This window comes from Castor canadensis, chromosome 10 (assembly GCF_047511655.1).
Source record: "Castor canadensis chromosome 10, mCasCan1.hap1v2, whole genome shotgun sequence".
NCBI classification, from domain to species: Eukaryota; Metazoa; Chordata; class Mammalia; order Rodentia; family Castoridae; genus Castor; species Castor canadensis.
Window position 1 is genome coordinate 81,211,401 of NC_133395.1, and position 12,050 is coordinate 81,223,450.

A 12,050-nucleotide genomic window follows, 5' to 3' on the forward strand; every position below is an offset into this window, starting at 1 on the left:
ACTTGCACAGTCTAGATAAAAGTATTTTGTTGTTGGTGGTGAGACTGGGATTTGAACCAACAGTTTTGTGTTGCAAAGCAGACATCTTCCACTTGAGCCCCGTGTGCAGTCCAGTTTGCTCCCGTTGCTGGGATATGGTGTATCACAAATAATTTGTGACAGCTCACCTGGAAAGGTGTCCTCCTGATCTCAGGCTCCTGGGTAGCGAGGTGTGCTGGTGTGAGTCACCTTCGCTCAAGTAGACAAAAGTTTACAAAATGCAAATTTAAACTGAACATTGTCTTGTTTTGTCTCTTAGTACACAAAAAGTTCTCAGCTTGGAACCACTAGGGAGCACCAGGATTTAGTTAAGAAAGTGTAAGTGTTTTCCAAGTTCAGGAATGTAACTGGACGACTGACAGGATGGATCCTGCGGTAGGACACTTGGCTAGTGAGTGCGAGGCCCTGAGGTCAATCTCCATTTCCATAAAACGCGTTTATTCAGTTGTATGGCACACTGGTGTTGTCCTGAGATCTCAGCTAGTCAGGAGGTGGTAGCAACACACAAGGCTAGCTACTTCAAGGCAGAAGAAAAGACTATCCATTTCAATTCCATTTGGACACCCAACCTTTTGATCACTTGCATCTAATGTGTGTTTGAGTTGATTCAGTTCTCTTAGATAGACAGGGAGTCAGATGTGAAATAATAAGTTACACAATATAGTGTAATATGTGTCATTTGTTCCATAACCCCTAAATTGGGCATTGTATTTTCAGAGGGTTTTCTGTTTCAGCTACAGAAATAGTGTTAGTTCTCAATACAAATGCCCATCATTGACGAGCCTCCCCTGGAGTTTTTCCTGTTCTTATTCTTCCCCTTGACTGTTCCTGTCTTGTGTTCCTTTTTTAAGTTGGTGTTGGTGATTTACTCACACTCATGTGAATGCCATGCTCTAGTATCCATATACATCCCAGCCACTGTCATCATTTTTGACATCGTTTGTAGGTACCAGAGGTGGACTTTGCAACCATTACACCCAGATGAGTCGCTGCAATAGAGAAGGACGTTCCACACTAAGAGAACAAAGCAAACACCAGCTACGTCAACATGTTGTGTAGTTCAGTTCACCTTTCATTGTATACCTTTTTCATGTAATAAGGAGCGTGTCGTTCTCCAGAGATCCAAACTCGCACAATTATTTATTTAACAAAAATTATTCTGTATCGAGTACTGAAAACTTCATGCCTTAAATCTTTCTGGATTCATTCCACAAGCTCTTACGTCCATCATTTTTGTTCTACTCTCTCTCTCTCTTTTTTTTTTACTAAAGAATATCTCTCTCTTAATACCCATGCTTTTTACATTCATCATCCTAACACATGTAGAGTACGCTATCGCTCTTGGAAAGGTGAACATGGATGATCCTTTTCTTTTTAGGAGAACATTTAGAGAGAGCTCAAACACTTGAGTGATAGAAGAGGGAATGTGAATGTCATTGTGATAGTTCAATGTCATCTGGGCATGGTGCTTCTTGCTTACACTCCCAACCACTTGGGAAGTGCAGATTAGAAGAATTGTAGTTGAAGGTCAGCCCAGGGAAATCGTCCTTGAGACCTCCTTTTCACAGAAAAGGCAGGTGTGTGAGCCGCTGCACACCAGTTATTCTGCCCGTGACGGAGGCATAGGTAGGGGCTTCAATGTCAGAAGAGGGTCCCGGGAAAAAGTGGAGAAACTGCCTAAAAAATCACAAGCCCAAAAGGGTCGATGGTACGGCTCATGTGGTAGAATGTCCTGCCAGGAAGCCTGAGACCCTGAGTTCAAACCTCGGTACCACCAAAAGGGAAAAAAAAAATTAGCTCCATATCCAAGCATTTTGCAATTGTGTAAAGGGCTTTGATAAACTGACAATTCACAACTCTCCACCACTGCTCCTTTCCCCTGTGTTTCTCTGGCATTGTGGAACTGCTCGTGTTTTACAACCCAGCCACATACCTATGTTTTGAGATATTTAGTATTTCTCTTCTCCTCGTGTTAGAGCCTTTTTACTCTCACCCCTTCCTACATTCTGTGTCCTTATCGGGAACTTCATCTAGCCCTCACACCTTTTATTTGTAGTCTTTAAACGGTATTCCCAACAACGACAGGAATATAAAAAATATTGCCAGTTAAAGTAAGTATAGACTGTTTATGCAAAATGATTTGCTAGTTTGTCCCTTTCATTCAAGGAACAAAGGGATAGACATGCAAAGAACTAACTTTGAATCTATGTGGTAACAGCACCTTTAAAAAATCTCCTGAAGGAAAACCTGACCGGTTTTGTAGCAAAGGAGAGCTATAGCTGTGGAAATTCCGTGTAATTAGTCCAGATCTGAAAAGAACCAAAGTATTTTGTCGGTACAGTCAAAGAAAGCACCTCTGATGTATGGTGCAGGGTGTTCACAGAAAAGTTCTAACAAGATGCAGAAATTTGATGAAGTCAATGCTTAGCAGATCACTTAAAAGTTTCTACTAGAAGGTGTAGAGTAGCACCCAGTGTGAAGTTTTTCATTTCTTATCCTAGTTCCTACTTGTACTTCTGAGAATATGTTCATTTATGATAGATTGCTATGTTTGTGCAGGAATCTTTGGTGTGTTTGAATGTGTCCAATGTGGCAACATGTTGGAGTCCATTCAAGTGCAACTCTATAGGTTTGGATAATCCGAAGTATGTTCTAAGGTAGTAGATCTAGAGATAAAGATTGAGCTTGACATTCTTAGTTGGGCAAAGAGAAATCCAAATATTCCTTTTGGGTACCGGTACTTCACACTTGCTAGGCGGGTTCTCTACCTTGTGAGCCACCAGACCTTTTTCACTTTGGTTAGTTTTGCATTAGTTTCTCACGTATTTGGCCATGACAGCCTGAATCATGATCCCCCTTTTTACACTTCTACCTCAGCTGGGATGACAGGTATGTGCCACCATGTCCAGGAATTGGTTGAGATAGGGGTGGGCACTCTCTGACGTTTTTGTCTGGGATGGCCTCAAACCTCGATCCTCTTAATTTCTGCCTCCAAAGTTGCTGGCATTATAGGCCTGAACCACTGTGCCTGGTAGGAATACAAATTTTATCAGGGCAAGATTTAGACATATTATTTTTTTGCATTATTACAAAGACTATCAGTTTATCTAATTCTTCTTTGTAGTTTATGTTAATGAAACCTGTATTTATCTGCAGATACCAATTTAGAACTGTCATCAGAGGAAGAGCAAGAAGCGCAGGATGACAGAGAAAATAAGCGACCATTGGTACATAAGTATTTAAACATAAGCTTCTTATTATTTTCTTTTGTTCCATCATGAAGCCTGAGCCAAATGGTATTGCTTATCAGACCATCCTTTAGAAAGAGGTATCCACCACTGCTATTCAGTTTCACTGTTATTTAACTACTGTCTCTAGCGTTGATGGTGAAATGCACATAAACTGTACCCATGGATTTGAGGTAACAAAACAATATTCTGAACACTATTTGTGTATGTATGTGCCCAAACTGTTCATATGATATAAGATGGAGATGGAATCTCAGTCTCACCTGTAAGCAGCTGAAAATAAGAACAAAGTAAGAGTGATGGGCCCCAGATTTTTATGGAAGGATGATTATTTTGACTGGCTCCCATGTTGTAGTTTCCTATAACCAGCCAACATTTCCAAAGCCAACCTTGTAGTTTTTCCTGGAGGTCTCCAGGTGACCTCAGTGTCTCTGCTGCGGGAGAGGTGCGGGTCATACTTTTTAAGAGCACGATGCCTTCCAGAGCTCAGCATTCGGTGCTGAGGTACCAAGAACATTCTATGTTATCTTCATTGCAGTGAGGAAATCAGAAAATGTTTCCAAAAATTTTACGCCCCGTCATTCTTAGACATTGGGATCTACTAGGACTGCCCTTATACAGCTTACATAAATTACGGTTTTATAGACATTCAGATCTAGTCAACCGGGCTGTCCATAGTTTACACATATGAACGGTCCTCTATCCATTTCTCTTTGGGAGAAAACTGTTATTAAACAGGTTATTGGAATGAATGAAGCAGTGCATGCTTTGTGTCTTACTGATGATGTTTTAAGTGCCTTGACCATGAAAAAATTGTTGTTTTGGAGACTCTACAATGTGATAGGCTCCATAATTCCCCGAGTCTACATAATGAGAGTTATGCTGTGGTGACAGAGAAGAAAAAATGTAAGCAGGAAACCCTGCTTAGGTCATATCTGGTTATCATTTTCTCCTGGAAGTCCTGAAATGAATGAGGAGCAGAAAGAAACATAACCATCATGAGGTCATCTTTATTCTTATGAGGCATGGAAGAGAATATGTGCAAACCAGGCCTGCCACGTTTCACACACTTAGAAAGAAAGAAATGTTCTCAGGCTTCCCTTCTCATTAAACCCTGCTATATTAATTTTTAATGTCTTTCCTCATTGGCAAAAGGTTGCACAACATATCTAATTCTTGCATGGTATTACTTAGAGTAAACACAGAAAATATTTCCTTTCTAATTTGTCATCCAACTACCAATCCCATCAAGAAAACGTTAGTGAAGTATTAAGGTTCAAAAGCCATCGTTTCCCTAATTGAATCAGCTTCTGAAGTAGTCTGTTTAGACTCCACATAGCATACCATGAAGTCTCTTATCATGCATGCATCTTTGTTTGCCCCTCTAGCCATTAGTATTAGTTTACCTAAGTATTTGTTCACCAGGTTCTCTCAAATTTTTGGGATGATTATGTCGACTTGCTCCCATTTGCACTTTCCTATTACCAGCCAATAGTTCCACAGTCAGCCATATATTTTTTCCTGGAGGTCTGCAAATGACTTCAGTGTGACTGCTGAGGAAGAGTTTAGGGTCATACACTTGTCGGCAACCTGCGTGGGTATGCTGCATGAACCTGACTAAGAGCAATGGGGAATGAGAAATAAGACACACAAAGGCATACAAACATAAAACCCAGAACAGAAAGTTGGCATCAGGAGAACTGCCGGTTTTCAATGGGAAATGTGAGCTCCTACCTCAGCCAGAATGTTTTTTAATAGGTCAGTACAAGGAAAAGACTCAGGTAAAAATCAAGCTTTTACAATTCTTGATGCAACATGAAAGGAATGAGGTTGGGTGGGCTAATTTTCCTAAGGCTAACGAAACTTAATTACAACACATCAGTTCTGGAATCATCAAGGCACGTAGGACACCTTTTCTAAGGTAGTGATTAATCTGGCATCAGGGAGTCTCCTAACAGTTCTGGTACTTTATCTAGTTTTGCATCAGTGGGCTGGTATGCGGACACAGCAGGTTGTATTCTTCAAGATGTGAGAACAAAGGTCAAGACACCAGGTACTGGGAAAAAATATGGTAGAAGAGGCTGAGAACTTCTACATGGAGAGGCTGTGCAAACTCCATTATATGCCAGTCCACGGTTCATGCCTGGTCTCCAACATCTTCCCCTAGTCTATTTCTTAAAAGCTCCAATGCATTTCTATGTTTAATCTGAGGTGTTGCCTTTTGATTTTTGAGTTCCACCTGTTGGGCTCCTTTCCTCCTCCATCAGGTGGAGCTTATGCATCTGACGGCTGATGGGTTCCATGTGTCTTCACAAACGATGAGGGTATCCAAATTGGGCTTTCTGCACCTTCATGATAAACATGGCCTCATCCCCATAACAAGACCCAGCTAGGGCCTTGCCAGGCCCCAGTCATTACATCTTTCCACAATACCTGTGGCAAATGTTGTTTATGGCAATGTTCCCAATGTTTTTCAGCTGGAGTAAAGCCAGAATCAGAGCAATTTAAAAAATTTAAAGTAAAAAGAGCTTTGTTAATTTGAGTGGCTGGGGAGCTGTCTCCCCCTTCTTGTCTTTGTAATTGAATTTTTATAGTTTGGTGAGCTCGTTCCATTGTATCTTGGCCTTGTGGATTGTAGGGTATGCCTGTGGTATGAAGAACTTGGTAGGAGGAACAAAAAGCCTTGAAGGCAGTAGATGTGTAGCCTGGACCATTATCATTTTAATATGGAACGTCTTGCCCTTCCAGCAAAGGCATCCAAACAGTGATCTATGACATGGCGTGTTGCTTCTCCTGATCTTGGAGAGGCAAAACCAAAACCAGAGTAAGTATCAATAACAACGTGGACATAACGCTGTTGTCCTAAAGATGGAATGTGTGTAACATCCTTCTGCCATAATGATAGAGGACGAATACCATGAGGGTTAACTCCCTCTCTGGACACAGGCAAATGAGGAGCATATTTTGAACATGACTTAACAATCTGATGAGCTTGTTCTCGGGTGATAGGAAAATATTTACGAAGAGCTCTGGAGTTTTGGTGGAACTGAGAAGGGCCTTGTATGGCCTGGTTTACTGGTGATGAGTTATTCACCTGTAAAATTAATGGAGAAACCAAGGAATCTGCCAAGCAATTGCCCTCTGCCCACGGCCCAGGAAGGCCAGAGTGGACAAGAGATGGCCCACAAAATAGGGATTTTGGAGTTGTTGTAAAAAAGCCCTTAACTCATGGAAGAGATGAAAATGCTGTTCATCATTAGCAGGTCCCATATAAGCAGTTTCAATAGTCTTAAGTACACCATAAACATATGCACTATCTGTATACAAATTAAAAGGAACATGAGCAAAGTCCTGATAAGCCAGTGTAACTTCCTGAAGCTCAGCACACTGAACAGTGGAAAAACCTATTTGTACAACCTTTTGTCCTTGAGAGGAAAAGTAAGCAGCATTTCCAGAACTTGAAACATCAGTAAAAATCACAAGAGCCTGAGGCATGGGATCCTTTTGGATATTGTCAGGAAATATAAAAGCATGTTTAGAAGCAAAATTAAGAAGTTTAGAGGAAGGCAAATGTTCTCCAAGCTGTCCTGTAAAGTTTGCTAATGCATTTTGCCACATGGTGTCAGTACACCATAACCAAGCCTGTTGTTCCTTAGTAAATGGGACAATAATAAGGGATGGTTCTAGTCCTAGCAGTTGTACAGTGGGAAAATGTCCCATGGCTACTAATTTTGCTACCATATTATGGTAAGGAGTGATTACTCTAGCAGGGGAGTGAGGTAAATGTAACCACTCTAGTACTCCCTATGTCTGCCCAAGAATTCCTGTGGGTAGATTTGTAGTAGATAAAATAAGAAGTTGTATTGGTTGAGAATAATTAACATGAGTTCTCTGAGAATTATGAATAGCTTGTTCAACCTTAGCCAGGGCCATACAACCTTCCAGTGTGAGATATCTAGGAGAAGATGATTGAGTGTCTCCCTGTAAAATTTTAAAGAGAGGAGACAGTTCATGGGTGGTAAGTTTTAACCCAGGACTTAGCAAATTTATATCACCTAATAATTTTTGAAAATCAGTTAAGGATTTCTATTTTTTGAGAGGTGGATAGTACATTCCTCAATAAGGGCTGTCCCAAATCTGAAAAGGGAGATTGTTTTTGTACCTTATCTGGAGCTACAATAAGACCCATTTGACCAAATTATAAGCAATAAAAGAGGTTTAGAAGAAGTGGGCTTACCTGGCACCCATTCTTAGTTCTGTCTGGACTATAGGTGATATCCTGACAACTTAAAAATGCTGCAGAATGTCAACAGACAACAGTTAAAGGTTTTGAAAAAAGCCAACAAACGTAAATATTTAGAAGGCCAAACTCAATTGAAATTAGGTATTGGGAAATTGTAAATGCTCTGAAGAAGGACCCAGATGGAGAATGAAAAGACTTACAATAGCCATGGTTAAAATACTGAAAAGTAGTTTGGGAATTGTCAGACATTTAGTTATTTCCATTGTTGACTGTATTTTAGGAGAATAATTATGACTGTTTAGGAGAATAATTATGCTGTTTTATAGTATTAAAACAGCAGCACTAATGCTCCTTTTTACAATTAGGAACACGTGGACACAAGCTTGTAAAGGTCTGGCATTGTTAACTTTAGCTCTCTTTAAGTTAGGGGGCCAATGCCTGTGAACCCAAATAGCATTATTTTTTGATGCATAGTTACATTTTATACATATACAGTAACACTTATTTGACTAAAACTAGTATAGGCCAGATTTTAAGTAGCAAGATTGCTCAAATGGCAAGGTTTTTCTGAATGTTACTGATTATAAACAGCACACCTGCCAAAAGTTTCATCAAGCATTTTATATGTCAAAGGTTTAGATGTTAACACTTTTGGATAAACAACTTTAGCTGGTCAGTTAAGTGTAACACTTTTGGATAAAACAGAGCTTTAGCTCATCATTTTATATAAGCTGACACCTTTAACTTTGTAAATGTTTGTACCATATTTAGATAAAATATAGACACAGTTATAAGGTGGTCATTTAAGACAAATGAGAAAATAGGTAAATGAACTCTGATTTAGTAGTACTAAAGCTTGACAAGATCAACAGAAAACACTAGTAATTACTTTGATAAAGTCTATCCAGATAACAGTTTTCTGCAGATGTTACTCAGAGCAGAATAATATTAAGATAACCTTGTTATTTTGTAGACATAGAGAATTTGATTTTAGTTTCACATGACCCTAAAAATCTTTTAGGCAACTCTTAGATTATACTCAACTTTAACTTTATTACACACTGAAGCTTTTTATTATACACTTTTAAAACTTACTCAGACCTTTATATAACGTACTAAACCCTTTGATGTCTTGTCCTTATCCTTATTTGAAACAGTCTTTAGGACAACCCCTTCTTTACAAAATCCTTCCTTATCTAAAAACATTCATTTTTTCCTTTAACTTTTTCCCAAAATATACACTCAATACCTATCTATATCCTTTCTGATTGTTCACTTTGTAACTTGTATTTAAAATAACTTTTAGAAGAATTTTAAATTTAAATAAAATTGTTTTCTTAATTAGCCTTATTTTTAAAGACACCTTTTGCTAATAGATCTAATTATAAAAGAATTGAATGTAAATTACACCTATGACACAATGAGATTAAGGTTACTGTCCATAAAATAATGCCTGTAGCTAGTTAGACCTGATTAACATAGCCTTTAAAAAACTGGTTTTCTTAAAAGTAGCAGCATCAGAGGTAGGGGAGAGAAGAGAACAGAAGTTATTGATTTCTTTACAATAACTTTATAATAAAAATTCTCCTAAAGATGTTTAAATATATGCATATGTAAGAAAGATTTTAAATTAGGCTGCCATTAATGTCAATTTAAGTGTGCATAGATTCAAGAGCTCAAGAACATGTAAAAATTAACAAAGTGGGCACAGTACATTGATAACTTTTTTTTTTTAATTTTTAGGAGCAGATTGAGAAGTGTCCCATTCTGTTTTTTAGGACTTATTTTAACAGCTGAGGCAAGAGTCAATTTTAGGAATAGTGTTTTGAGTCAGTCTCAGTTTTTAATAAGACTGTTGCCATAGCTATTAGATTTTTGTCTCTAATAAGTTAATCATACAATAGACATACACAAAACTCACACAATGACACACAAAACAAATACATTAATATCCACAAAATTTACACAATGAAACACAAACGATCGCATTAATTTCGAGTGCACTCTTAGACATTGAAGACTTTAGATTGACCTTTAGTTTTAAACATACATACATAGTGATCTCTTTCTTTAGATCTAGTTTGTCCCATATTTATTACTCCTGACTACATTAAGAATTTCTCTCTCCCCTTACCTTATTTTCCTTGTGGGCACATCCTTCGGAGCACGTTCCCTCACCTTGTCCAATGAGTTCTCTTGTAGTCAGACCGCAAGGATGGGCGCCACTTGCCCGCAACCTGGATGGGCATGCTGCGTGAACCTGACGAAGAGCAATATGGAATGAGAAATAAGACACACACAGACATACAGACATACAGACATTCAACAAAAAAGCTGGGGACCAGAGGGCTGCATGTTCCTGATGGGAAACGTGAGCTCCTCCCTGAGCCCAAGTGTTTATTTTAATAGGTCAGTACAAGGAAAAGACTCAGGTAAAAATCAAGCTTTTACAATTCTTGATGCAAGGTGAAAGGAATGAGGTTGGGTGGGCTAGTTTTCCTAAGGCTAATGAAACTTAATTACAACACATCAGTTCTGGAATCATCAAGGCACGTAGGACACCTTATCTAAGGTAGTGATTAATCTGGCATCAGGGAGTCTCCTAACAGTTCTGGTACTTTATCTAGTTTTGCATCAGTGGGCTGGTATGTGGACACAGCAGGTTGTATTCTTCAAGATGTGAGAACAAAGGTCAAGACACCAGGTACTGGGAAAAATATGGTAGAAGAGGCTGTGCAAACTTCTACATGGAGAGGCTGTGCAAACTCCATTATATGCCAGTCCAGGGTTCATGACTGGTCTCCAACATCATACGGTTTAAGAGAAAGTTGCCTTCCAGAGCTCAACATTTGGTGCTAAAGGTACATAGAACATTCTGTGTTATTTTCATTTCAATGAGGAAATCAGAAAATGTTTTCAGAAATGTTATGCCCCATCGTTCTTAGACATTGGGATGTATTAGGACTAAAGCTACTTAGTTTACACAGAGGAATGCCTCTATACAAATTTCTGTTTGAAGTAAACTGTTAGCATGCATATGTTGTAGAAATGTATTTGGTTGTACTTGTTGCCTTGCCAAAGGTGTTTTAAGTCCACTGACCATGAATCAATTCTTGGTATTGATTGCCTACCTTGCGATATGCTCATAAACACTACATGTACCTTGATTGTATGAATTTAGGGATATGCTGTGTTGACATGACAGAAAATGAAGTATGCATCAAACCTGAAAAGACAAGAGTGGTCCACATTTGTTCATCATTTTCTTCTGAAAGTTCCAAAATGAACAATAAGCAGGAAGTAGATATCCATCATTAGGTCCTCTTCATTACTCTGAGGCATAGAAAAAAAAATGTGTAAACAAGTGCCTGGCACTTTTCAGTCATTTTACAAATAAATGAATATTCTTACATTTCCTTTCTCATTGAAGATTGGTATTTCATTTTGAATTTCTCTCTTGTTTGGGAAGGAATTGCTTTCTAGATCCTATTTTTGCTTGATATTATTTAAACTTCACCTAGAAAATATTTTCCTTACTTTGTCACTTCATCCAAGCTCTTTTCCTACCAATACAATGTTAGTGAAATATTAGTGTTTAATCCAATATTTACCTACATAAGCAGCTTCTAAGTCCATTTATACTCAACATGACATACTATCATGTCTCTTTCATGCCATATATTTTATTTTGCCCCTCCAGCTATTAGAATTTCCTTAAACATGAATTTGCTTTAAAGTTTCCATTAATTTTATGAGGAATGCAATGTAGATTTAAATATTCTGAAGTTAATTCCAATTCCTTGATGAAATATGCCCATATGCTAAAATTCTGTCTCTGAATGAGTTTTGCCTGAACTTCCATGACCAGGTTACAACATCATGCCTACACGGTAGTAAATTGTAGTCTTAATATATAGAGCAAGTATGGGGTTCTGTATTCCAATGCTTTCATTTTTCTTTCAAGTCTATTTGAATTTAAAATAGGAAATTCAATTGCCATTTTAGAATGTGATCAGGGTATCTTTATTCAACTCATTACTTATGCTAATATTAACAGAGAATATCACATCTTCCAAGGAAGGGTGTTGCTAATTTACCTGAGGTTTCAGACCAAAGAGGAAGAAATGTGCCACATGGACAAATGAAAAGTAAGCCATATAATATACTTTTTAAAAGTCCTTTTAAAGAATGTTTATTTCAAATGTGAATATTAGTATGTTCCACTATCCAAAGAAAATATATATTAGGTGTATATTATCAGAGAAATGGAAGACCATGTGTGATGAGCTGTAATTCTGATCAAGTTTCTGAAACAGGTAAAATTGAGAATGCCACTTAAGGTTTTGAATTCATGATTACATTTTAAGGTACTCTAACAATGTACTACTGTTAGGGAAGAAAGAAGGGAGAGAAAGGGGGTTGAAGAGAAGAAAAGTGGGGATTCCTGGAAGCATTTGAAGGAAAATGAAGCTGGTGATCTATGTACCAGTGGGAATATAAGGAAATTACTCAGTAAGAAA

General features: G+C 38.2%; 1 protein-coding gene across 5 annotated transcripts in view; it reads right to left on the reverse strand.

Annotated features, from left to right (window-relative positions):
- Positions 1-9,835, reverse strand: part of LOC141411498 (ankyrin repeat domain-containing protein 26-like) — a 77,378-nt gene extending 67,543 nt beyond the window's left edge. For 2 of the 5 annotated variants that reach the window (XM_074043679.1, XM_074043675.1), the window contains exon 1: positions 9,665-9,835. The gene's annotated coding sequence lies outside the window, so the exon portion shown is untranslated. The other 3 variants (XM_074043677.1, XM_074043676.1, XM_074043678.1) reach the window with 3 other exon arrangements.
- Between the last annotated feature and the right edge of the window lie 2,215 nt (positions 9,836-12,050).